Genomic DNA, 11009 nt, shown 5'->3' on the forward strand with positions numbered 1-11009 from the left:
TTCTCCAGGCCAGAATACTGGAGTGGGTAGCCTTTCCCTTCTCCAGGGGATCTTTCAAACCCAGGGAATGAACTCAGGTCTCCCGCAACGTGGGCAGATACTTTACCAGCTAAGCCACAAGGGAAGCCCTCCAAGGAGCAAGAGTCTTTTAATTTCATGGTTGCAGTTACCATCTGCAGTGATTTTGAAGCCCACAAATATAAAATCTGTCACTGTTTCCATTGTTACCCCATTTATTTGCCATGAAGTGATGGAACCAGACACCATAATCTTAGTTTTCTGAATCTGAGTTTTAAGTTTGCTTTTTCACTCTCCTCTTTCACCTTCATCAAGAGGCTCTTTAGATCTTCTTCACTTCCTGCCATAAGGGTGGTGTCATCTGCATATCTGAGGTTACTGATATTTCTCCCAGCAATCTTGATTCCAGCTTGTGCTTCTTCCAGCCCAGCGTTTCTCATGATGTACTCTGCATATAAGTTAAATAAGCAGAGTGTTAATATACAGCCTTGACGTACTCCTTTTCCTATTTGGAACCAGTCTGTTCCATGTCCAGTTCTAACTGTTGCTTCCTGACCTGCATACAGATTTCTCAGGAGGCAGGTCAGGTGGTCTGGTATTCCCATCTCTTTCAGAATTTCCCACAGTTTATTGTGATCCACACAGTCAAAGGCTTTGGCATAGTCAATAAAGCAGAAATAGATGTTTTTCTGGAGAAGGCAATAGCACCCCACTCCAGTACTCTTGCCTGGAAAATCCCATGGATGGAGGAGCCTGGAAGGCTGCAGTCCATGGGATCACTTAGGGTCGGACACGACTGAGCGACTTCACTTTCACTTTTCACTTTCATGCATTGGGGAAGGAAATGGCAACCCACTCCAGTGTTCTTCCCTGGAGAATCCCAGGGACAGAGGAGCCTGGTGGGCTGCCATCTATGGGGTCACACAGAGTCGGACACGACTGAAACGACTTAGCAGCAGCAGCAGCAGATGTTTTTCTGGAACTCTCTTGCTTTTTCCATGATCCAGCGGATGATGGCAATTTTATCTCTGGTTCCTCTGCCTTTTCTAAAACCAGCTTGACCATCTGGAAGTTCACGGTTCATGTACTGCTGAAGCCTGGCTTACAGAATTTTGAGCATTACTTTACTAGCATGTGAGATGAGTGCAATTGTGCGATAGTTTGAGCATTCTTTGGCATTGCCTTTCTTTGGGAATTAGAATGAAAACTGACCTTTTCCAGTCCTGTGGCCACTGCTGAGTTTTCCAAATTTGCTGGCATATAGTGTGCAGCACTTTCACAGCATCATCTTTCAGGATTTGAAATAGCTCAACTGGAATTCCATCACCTCCACTAGCTTTGTTTGTAGTGATACTTTCTAAGGCCCACTTGACATCACATTCCAGGATGTCTGGCTTAGGTGAGTGATCACACCATCATGATTATCTGGGTTGTGAAGATCTTTTTTGTATAGTTCTTCTGTGTATTCTTGCCACCTCTTCTTAATATCTTCTGCTTCTGTTAGGTCCCTACCATTTCTGTCCTTTGTTGAGCCCATCTTTGCATGGAATGTTCCCTTGGTATCTCTAATTTTCTTGAAGAGATCTCTAGTCTTTTCCATTCTGTTGTTTTCATCTATTTCTTTGCATTGAGGGCTGAGGAAGGCTTTCTTATCTCTTCTTGCTATTCTTTGGAACTCTGTATTCAGATGTTTATATCTTTCCCTTTCTCCTTTGCTTTTCTCTTCTCTTCTACACAGCTATTTGTAAGGCCTCCTCAGACAGCCATTTTGCTTTTTTGCATTTCATTTCCATCTGGATGGTCTTGATCCCTGTCTCCTGTACAATGTCATGAACCTCCATCCATAGTTCATCAGGCACTCTATCAGATCTAGGCCCTTAAATCTATTTCTTACTTCCACTGTATAATCATAAGGGATTTGATTTAGGTCATACCTCAATGGTCTAGTGGTTTTCCCTACTTTCTTCAATTTAAGTCTGAATTTGGCAATAAGAAGTTCATGATCTGAGCCACAGTCAGCTCCTGGTCTTGCTTTTGCTGACTGTATAGAGCTTCTCCAAATTTGGCTGCAAAGAATATAATCAATCTGATTTCAGTGTTGACCATCTGGTGATGTCCATGTATAGAGTCTTCTCTTGTGTTGTTGGAAGAAGGTGTTTGACCAACCTAGACAGCATATTAAAAAGCAGAGATATCACTTTGCCAACAAAGGTCTGTATTGGTCAAAGTTATGGTTTTTCCAGTAGTCATTGATGTATGTGAGCATTGGACTGTAAAGAAAGCTCAGCACTGAAGAATTGATGCTTTTGAACTGTGGTTTTGTAGAAGACTCTTGAGAGTTCCTTGGACTGCGAGGAGATCCAACCTGTCCAGCCTAAAGGAAATCAGTCCTGAATATTCATTGGAAGGACTGATGCTGAAGTTGAAACTCCAATACTTTGGCCACCTGATGCAAAGAACTGACTCTTTGGAAAAGACCCTGATGCTTGGAAAGATAGAAGGCAGAAGTGGACAACAGAGGATGAGATGGTTGGATGGCATCACTGACTCGATGGACATGAGTTTGAGTATCCTCTGGGAGTTGGTGATGGACAGGGAAGCCTGGTGTGCTGCAGTCCATGGGGTCACAAAGAGTCGACATTACTGAGTGACTGAACTGCAGTGAACTGACCATTGTAGAGAGTGCTGCAATGAACATCGGAGTACATATGTAACAGTATTTTTAACTTACTTCTTTAATGAGTATTACTTTAGAAGACACACATTATGAACGTGTGTGATGTCAATCCAGAAATACTGAGGTGTTCCTGCAAAAGATTATAATCAATATTGAATTTGAATCACCTCTCTCTGATCCATCCTAGCCAACTCCTTAACCTTGGCCCATTGGCTATTAACTGGGGATGTTGTAGAGATAAATCCAACAGAATGACATTGTTGAAGCTGATATCAGGTTTCGCTGCAAACCTAGGAATACATTTTTAAGCAGATGTGAGGTCATGTGGCATTCTTTCAACCACCCTACATATGAGTTAACTATTCCACCTTCATGCTGGGCTGGTCCACATACAGGTTTCCTCTTGAGGAAACTATTTGCAAGTATTTTTGATAGAAATAAATGGAATTTTCATCTAGCCCATATTTAGGGTGATACTCAGCAATTAAATAAAAGTGATGTAGTTTGGGGTCTGATAAGCAAAAATTGAGACAATATGGCAGCCAGAATTACAAGATGGTCTTCAAGAGTCCTGCTCTTTCACGTACACACTGTTGAGAATCTTCTTCCTATCATTGTGGGTGGGGCCTGTGAATATCATGAGCTGTTATTCTCCTGATTCTGTTACATCATGTGGCAAAAGCGATTTTACAAATGTGATTAGGATCCTTATTCGTTTATTTTGAATCAGTCAAAAGAGGGATTATCCTACATGGGTCTGGATTAATCAGTGAGACTTAAGAGGCAAGAAACAGCAATAGACTGCCTCCTATTGGCCTTGAAGGAGCAAACTGCCATGTGTAGAGAGAATGGGGTGGCAAAGAATGGGCCTCAGCCCTCATGGCTCCAGAGGAACTAAATTCTGCTAATATCCAGTGAGCTTGGAAGAGGATGCCAAGATGACATGAGACTGTACGTCCCGCCAACACCTTGACCCTGATGACAGCACCCAGCTGGACTGTGCTCAGACTCCAGACCCACAGAAATGGAAAAATAATAAATTGTAAGTGTATGTTGTTTTAAAATACTAAGTTTGAGGTACACACCTATTTGTTACACAGCCAGTACAGATGGTCTGCCATTCTCTTTGACAAGGTTTAGTTGCTCTTATGCCTAGAAAAGTCTCTTACTGAATTGAAGTCCACACCTTCAGGTCTATGTTCTAGGGAAATAGGAAATTGTCATAAAATGCCCTTCTTGTAATAACTTAGTAACTTTCCCTTAGATTTCTAGTCTATACTGCAAAAAAATCTGGATTCTGTTAACTTTTATAGTTAGTTCAGTCGCTCAGTCGTGTCCGACTCTTTGCAACCCCATGAACTGCAGCACACCAGGCCTCCCTGTCCATCACCAACTCCCGAGTTTACTCAAACTCACATCCATTGAGTCGCTGATGCCATCCAGCCATCTCATCCTCTGTCGTCCCCTTCTCCTCCTGCCCCCAATCCCTCCCAGCATCAGAGTCTTTTCCAATGAGTCAACTCTTCACATGAGGTGGCCAAAGTACTGGAGTTTCAGCTTTAGCATCATTCCTTCCAAAGAAATCCCAGGGCTGATCTCCTTCAGAATGGACTGGTTGGATCTCCTTGCAGTCCAAGGGACTCTTAAGAGTCTTCTCCAATACCACAGTTCAAAAGCATCAATTCTTCGGCGCTCAGCTTTCTTCACAGTCCAACTCTCACATCCATGCATGACCACTGGAAAAACCATAGCCTTGACTAGATGGACCTTTGTTGGCAAAGTAATGTCTCTGCTTTTGAGTATGCTGTCTAGGTTGGTCATAACTTTCCTTCCAAGGAGTAAGCGTCTTTTAATTTCATGGCTGCATCACCATCTGCAGTGATTTTGGAGCCCCAAAAAACAAAGTCTGACACTGTTTCCACTGTTTCCCCATCTATTTGCCGTGAAGTGATGGGACCAGATGCCAAACCTTTAACCTCTACCTTCATTTAGCATTTCTATAGAACACATTTTTAGGTTTAATGATGTTTCTTTCTGAACTCACTTCAGTTTTCTCACATATCCTGCGTTGACTTCCAACAGACTCAAAATCCTGTAAGGCACTGGCCAGTGATGATAGAATAAAGTATTGGTCCTTGCTCTTATGTTCCTGTTTGTAGGAGAATATCCCATTCATTTGGCTTTTTGTTTGTTACTATTTTTAACACCAGCTAGATAATTGTTGATTCAAGTTCAATTTGGGTGTCCATTCTGACTTCATATCGCTTCTCTTTAAAGCCATAGCAAGTATTTCTGAATTTTAACTGTTTGAAATCAGTTGAACCAGGAAAATATCAACAGCTTGTTTCTGTTTTTTTGCTTTTGTTTCATTTTGTTTTAATTGTGGTAAAAATTGAATAACATTTATCTCAACCATTTTTAAGTATACAGCTCAGTGGTGCCAAGTATATTCACACTGTTGTGTAATCAATCTCCAGAACTTTTTCCTCTTGTGAAACTGAAACTCTATACCCATTAAACAGTTCCCCATTTCTTCCTCCCCACAGCCTCTATAACCACCATCATGTCACTTTATGTTTATATAAATTTGAATACTCTAAATATCTTATACAAGTGAAATCATACAATATTTGTCTTTTTACAATTCACTATTTTGCTTAACATAATGTGCTTAAGATTCATCTATGTACTAGTCAGGGCTTTATGTTACGGTTCTCCAGAAAAACAGAATCAATAGGAGATATATATATATATACACATATACATATATGTATGTATATCTCTGCAAAAATTGAGATTAGGTGGTAGACAGAATTCCAAGATGGCCTCCAAGAGTTCCATCCTCTCATGCACATGCTCTGTAGAATCCTCTTTCCATTAGTGTGTGGGATCTTTTTGCTTTTTTTTTTTTTAATACTTTGAGTGGTAAAAATAGAGCAGAAATAGTATTTTGTTCAGAGAGGAAAAAATATACTGCTATGGTCATAGCTCTAAGGATGACTGAAATAGTCTCTGCCTCTCAATAGTGCATTGTAGTATAAGTTGATTTCAACCACGTCTTCTCCAGCTTCAATATATCAGATCACATTAATACCATAATGATACATGAAGAAACAGAGCATGTGGAAACCAACCTTGATCATGGCTTCTTTCATTTGTGACTTTAGCTGCCCTTGAGTGTGTATTTTTGTGGATCAAAAACTCCCTTGTTACCACTTAGCACCATAATGAACTGATATATATTCCAAGTTGCAATAGGCTAGTTGAGAAGGAAGATTAATCAGTGCAATGAAATAAACATTAATATAGTGACAATGGTATCAATCAATTCTGGAATCACCAACTTGTTTAATTTAGAGCAACATGATCACATCCTAAGTCAGATACTTTAAGTATGAAGTACACTGAGAAGTCAACAAAGAGAGAAAACAAACACCATCACCTCCCTTCTCCTCCTCCCTCTCCTCATCCACTTTCTTCTTCCTCTCATCTCCTCTCCTCTCCTCTTCTCTCTCCCACTCCACAGTTGTTATCTTTAATATGAAGTTTACTCCTCTACCATTTACTTGATCTTTTACCCTGATTCACTGATTTGTTTCTGAATGAATTGTTTAGTTTTTTTTTTCTTTCTTTCTTTGGGGTAGGGGTAGGGGATATCATCATGCAGATTCTCACATAAATAGGAAAATATAGGCTATGTGACTTCCTTCAGAATTTTCTGAGCATTCATTATCTGGCTAAAACTGTATATGCAATTCTAACATAGAAAGACAGACTGCTGAGCATACTAAAATGAGTCCTGGGGCCAGAGAAAGGGGGCAAGGATTCTGCATGGCTTAGAGCTGTTATGAGGGATAAGTCACTTAGTGCTTGGTGGACGAACAGTCTGCATACCTTAAGAGAAAGTCTGCTCTGCCCAGATGGTTATGTCCCCCTCTGTGGAGCCACAACCTCTACAATCAGGGTTCTGTCTTCAGAGATTGCATTTATGCCAGGTATACAAGCACTGTCATTTGGGTTAATGAAATAAATTTAGATTTCATACTTGTTGACCCTCCTCTCATCTACATATATATATATGAGAGAAATAAAAAGAAGCACCAAGACATATAAAAGGGGGGAAAAACTTATGGGAAGAGAGTTAATATAGGAAATAGGAGAAAATATTAAAATAGCCATAGTCAGTATCCTCATGCAGATATTTGAATAATAATATCACATCTACTAAAACAATTCAACATGTGTTTTTTTGAATTTTCGTGTCTCAAGCTGATTTTCAAAATCAGTGTTTTGGATTTCGAAGTGTGGTCCCTGGACCCACAGCAACATTATTATCAACTGAGAACTTAGAAATGTTAATCCTTGAGCCTCAACATAGACCTATTTGAATTAGAAATGTGGGGTATGGAGCCCAGCACTCTGTGTTTTATTGAGCCTTGCAGATGATTCTTATGTGTGATGAAGTCTGAGAACCCTACTTGGCTGCATATTAGCATCGCTACTGGTGACTGGCTCCTACCCCATGTAATTCTGACTTAATAGACTTGGGTGCAGTGTGGACTTCAGGAGTTTCAAAAGTTCCCCAGGTGACTCTAATGTGCAGATAAGATGAGAACAATGCTCTGAATTACCAGGCCTGAATAATTAGATCCCTTTCCAGATCTGGTTCAAGCAGTGGTTCCCAAATGTGTCTACTCTTTGAAATCACTTGGAGAACTTCACAGATAACTGCTGCGGTGCAGCACCCTAGAGACTGTGATTTAATTGGTCTGGGGTATGGTCTGGACTTTAGAAAACAAGAATCAGGCTCTTCTAATGTGCAGAGTTTGAGAATCAGTGGGTTAAAAGCTAAAACCTTGTTCTAAAAGCTAAATGCCTTGTTTTATTTCTAGTTCCAAAGGCTAAATTCCTAGGCCCAAAGCAGACACAAAGTGTATGATCTTTATAAAGATTTATTATATAGATTTATGATATATATATATGCACACACACATACATATATATACACACACACATATATAACAAGTAGGATTTAACTGTTTCCCAACATCCCTAAACAAAATTAAGCTTAAAAAATAGATGATTCACAGCCCAAGTTAAAGTATTTTCCATCCTGGCAGTGCTGGCCTAAGAATCTCATGAGAGCATTAAAAACCTAATACTTAGGCCTCACCTCAGACCAGTTAAATCCAATTAAATCAGAACCTTTGGGTGTGAGGTATCAGAATTGTTTAAATTACATCAGAACGTTACAGAGTAATCAAAAGGTCAGTATTGTTGAAATACCCTCAGAAAGTTCCAAAGGTCCTGAGAACCACAGGTTAGAGTATAGCCTTACTTTAGATGAAAAGGAGATTTGCTCTTTCCAACTTTCTCATATGTCATAGAAGAGCTGGGCCTGCCTTGTGTGACCAGGAACAAAATGACAATGTCACCAGTACAGTGATGATACCCACATCAATATAGGACCTTATTTCATAAAAGAGTCTGTCTGGTATACTTTTGGCTTTTATTACAAGTTGGCTGGATCCCCCTGCTCAAATTGGCAAAACTAATACAATATTGTAAAGTTTAAAAATAAAATAAAATTTAAAAAAAAAACAAAAAGAATATTATTATTCATTATTTTTACTAGCAGTAAAGCATTTGAGATACTAAACTACTGCAATAAAACTAAGTTACAATAGCTTATGTTGGTGAAGTGATTTTCAACCAATGGTGATTATGTCACCCAGAGGATATTTGACAATGTCTGGACATATTTTGTTTGTCACAACGTTGGGGCAAGGGAGGTTTCCACTGACACATCGTAGGTAAAGGCCAGGGAAGCTTCTAAACATCCTAAAATGCACAGGATGACTGCCCGCTCCAATAAGGAATCATCCAGACTAAACTGTCAGTAATGCTGAGGTTGAGAAATCTTGCTTTTGTGGAAAGTCTACAGGCTACTACTCTTTCAAGGGAAATTGTAGATCAGGGAGAGAAAGTCTATTACAAAGAATAATTTGTTTGGGGAGATTACAGAAAATGTCCAGAACTTCTTAATAGAACCAAATATCCTGAAGATCATACCTTGCTCCTTAGAAAAGAAACTCAACCACACAGTGGTTTCGAATTATCACAGCATCTATTGAAAGCTTGCTCCTGTATTTCTCAAAGTAAATTCAAATGTACAATATCTAATATATTTTAACAATAGAACTTCATCTCTATTTAAATATATTTAGACCAACCAGCAAATCATCTAGAGGATTTCTTATTTCCATGTTTTCATTCCCTAAGCCCTGAGGGCCCTTCTCTATCTTCTATCCAGGGTAATCCAGGTACATTTTTAAAATGACAGCTGATGAGTCAAATCGTCTGGAAAGCCTTGGGTCACAAGACTGACATAAATCCTTAAGAAGATGTATTTCTTGAAGGTAGAGCATTTGCTCTGAGGTACCAAGGTCTGGCAAATCCCTGGCATTTTGTAGGTATTCAATGTTTTGTTAAACAAACAAATGAATTGTGATATATTTTCATAAATAAATAAATATATTTATTTATTTTGTTATATAAACAAGTGAATGATCATCATTACTTGCTTTAATGCACACCCAGGAAAACAACTCTTTTGCATGAACTCTTATGTGGGTAACTTCTATCATATCAAAAACAGTATTGAGGTTCATTCGACCACAAAAGCCCACGTTTATACTTAGACTCATTAATCAATGTTGCATTCTGCTTCTCCTAGTCACTTCAACCTGTATTTTAAGAGTTCAAGGTCATGTGTGCAAGATAAGTTGCTTCAGTCATGACAAACTCATTGCAACCCTATAGACTGTAGCTTGCCAGCTCCTCTGTCCATGGGGTTCTCCAGGCAAGAATACTGGAATGGGTTTCCATGCCCTCCTCCACGGGATCTTCCCAACCCAGGGATTGAACCTGGGTCTTCTGCATCACAGGCAGATTCTTTACTGCTGAGCCACCTGGGAAGCCCTGTTCAAGGTCACTGAGCACAAATAATAAACTGTTTCTCTTCCCCAGATAAAATAGTCTAAAAATCTAACCAAAACAAATGAGCAAGAAGTCATGGAGCTTAATGTTTTTTCAGACTTATTATTTTAAAAAAATCTTCATGAAAATACATTTTTTTTAAAAGAGCTTGAATCTCTGAGCTTCTGAAAATATGTTTTCCTGCTCCTTCTAGCTATATCTGCCAAAGTCTTAGTTCTACACGCTTGTAAGATACTTTAAATCATTTGTGCCTATTCATTTTGATTACAGTAACTGGAGGAAAAACAAAGTGAACCATTCCAGAAAGGGCTACAGAAAGTATGTTATTAACATTTTTCTACCATCAAATTTAGTCATCAACTTAATTGCTGAGATTTAATTGTTCTCAGGAGGCTTTCACAGTGACTGCTTCATTGACCATCTTGTTCTACAAAGGAAATATATGTACTGACTCTGAAATTCTATATTATTTCTGGGAAAAGAGAATAATTTAGTTGATAGAGAAAGCAAACATATTTCATTCAAAATATGTATTTGTGAGACTTTTGAAGAATAATCAGGGCGAATTTAAGAATACTTCCCATTCCTTCAGTCCCTGACAGCTAAAGATCTCAATGCACCATTTACAGCATAAGAGAGTCAGCAGCTAGTCAACAAACCTCTAATAAAAACTTCTTCCCCTTCACTTATGTTTAACAAAAATAGAAAGACCATTGAAATGCAGACTAAGGAAAAAGCAAGACTATCAGTCTGACTTACTAAAGGACTTTTTATGTCTTGGTGCTGTATCTCAATTGTTTATGTATTTTTGCTGCATTTCTGTGAGTTCTTTTCCTGTTCTCCCAAGAAAATTTTGTATTATGGAGGAGGAGATAAGAATGGAGTGTTATATTTTGGAGCGGAAAGAGTAGTTTCCTATATATGTCCTTTCACAATTGTACTATACAATTAACATCTACATAGCATTCTATTCTCTGTATTCCCCGTAAATCATCTTCAGATACAGGTTAATTCGAAGTAAAAGACCATTAAGGCTTATATCATTTCATTATACCCACCGCAACTAAATTTGTTTCTGTGTATAAATAGACAGATTTATGTGTATTGTTCCGGAAACAAAGTTTAATGACTCTGGAAACCACTAATTGTATAATGTGATATATGCCATAGAAAGAAAACTATGAGATGCATTTTTCAAAGTTATATATACACACATACACATATGCATGTGGGGGCATGCTTACTGGACATAGAAAAGTGGGAAGAGTTAAGGCTCAGTTGTGAGTGGCATTTGTCCATGTGTATTTGAGGAATG

The 11009-nt window shown here is 38.8% G+C and overlaps 1 non-coding gene and 1 pseudogene across 1 annotated transcript; both read right to left on the reverse strand.

Moving 5' to 3' along the window:
• Window positions 1–2212: 2212 nt before the first annotated feature.
• Window positions 2213–6134, reverse strand: LOC147379269 (protein cornichon homolog 4 pseudogene; annotated as a pseudogene).
• A 3467-nt stretch (window positions 6135–9601) lies between these two features.
• Window positions 9602–9672, reverse strand: TRNAH-GUG (transfer RNA histidin (anticodon GUG)). The gene has a single exon. It is a non-coding gene; the product is annotated as a tRNA-His (tRNA).
• Window positions 9673–11009: the final 1337 nt, after the last annotated feature.

Source organism: Bos grunniens, chromosome 1 (assembly GCF_055505025.1).
Source record: "Bos grunniens cultivar Pamir isolate PY7600 chromosome 1, Bosgru_T2T1.0, whole genome shotgun sequence".
Taxonomy (NCBI): Eukaryota; Metazoa; Chordata; class Mammalia; order Artiodactyla; family Bovidae; genus Bos; species Bos grunniens.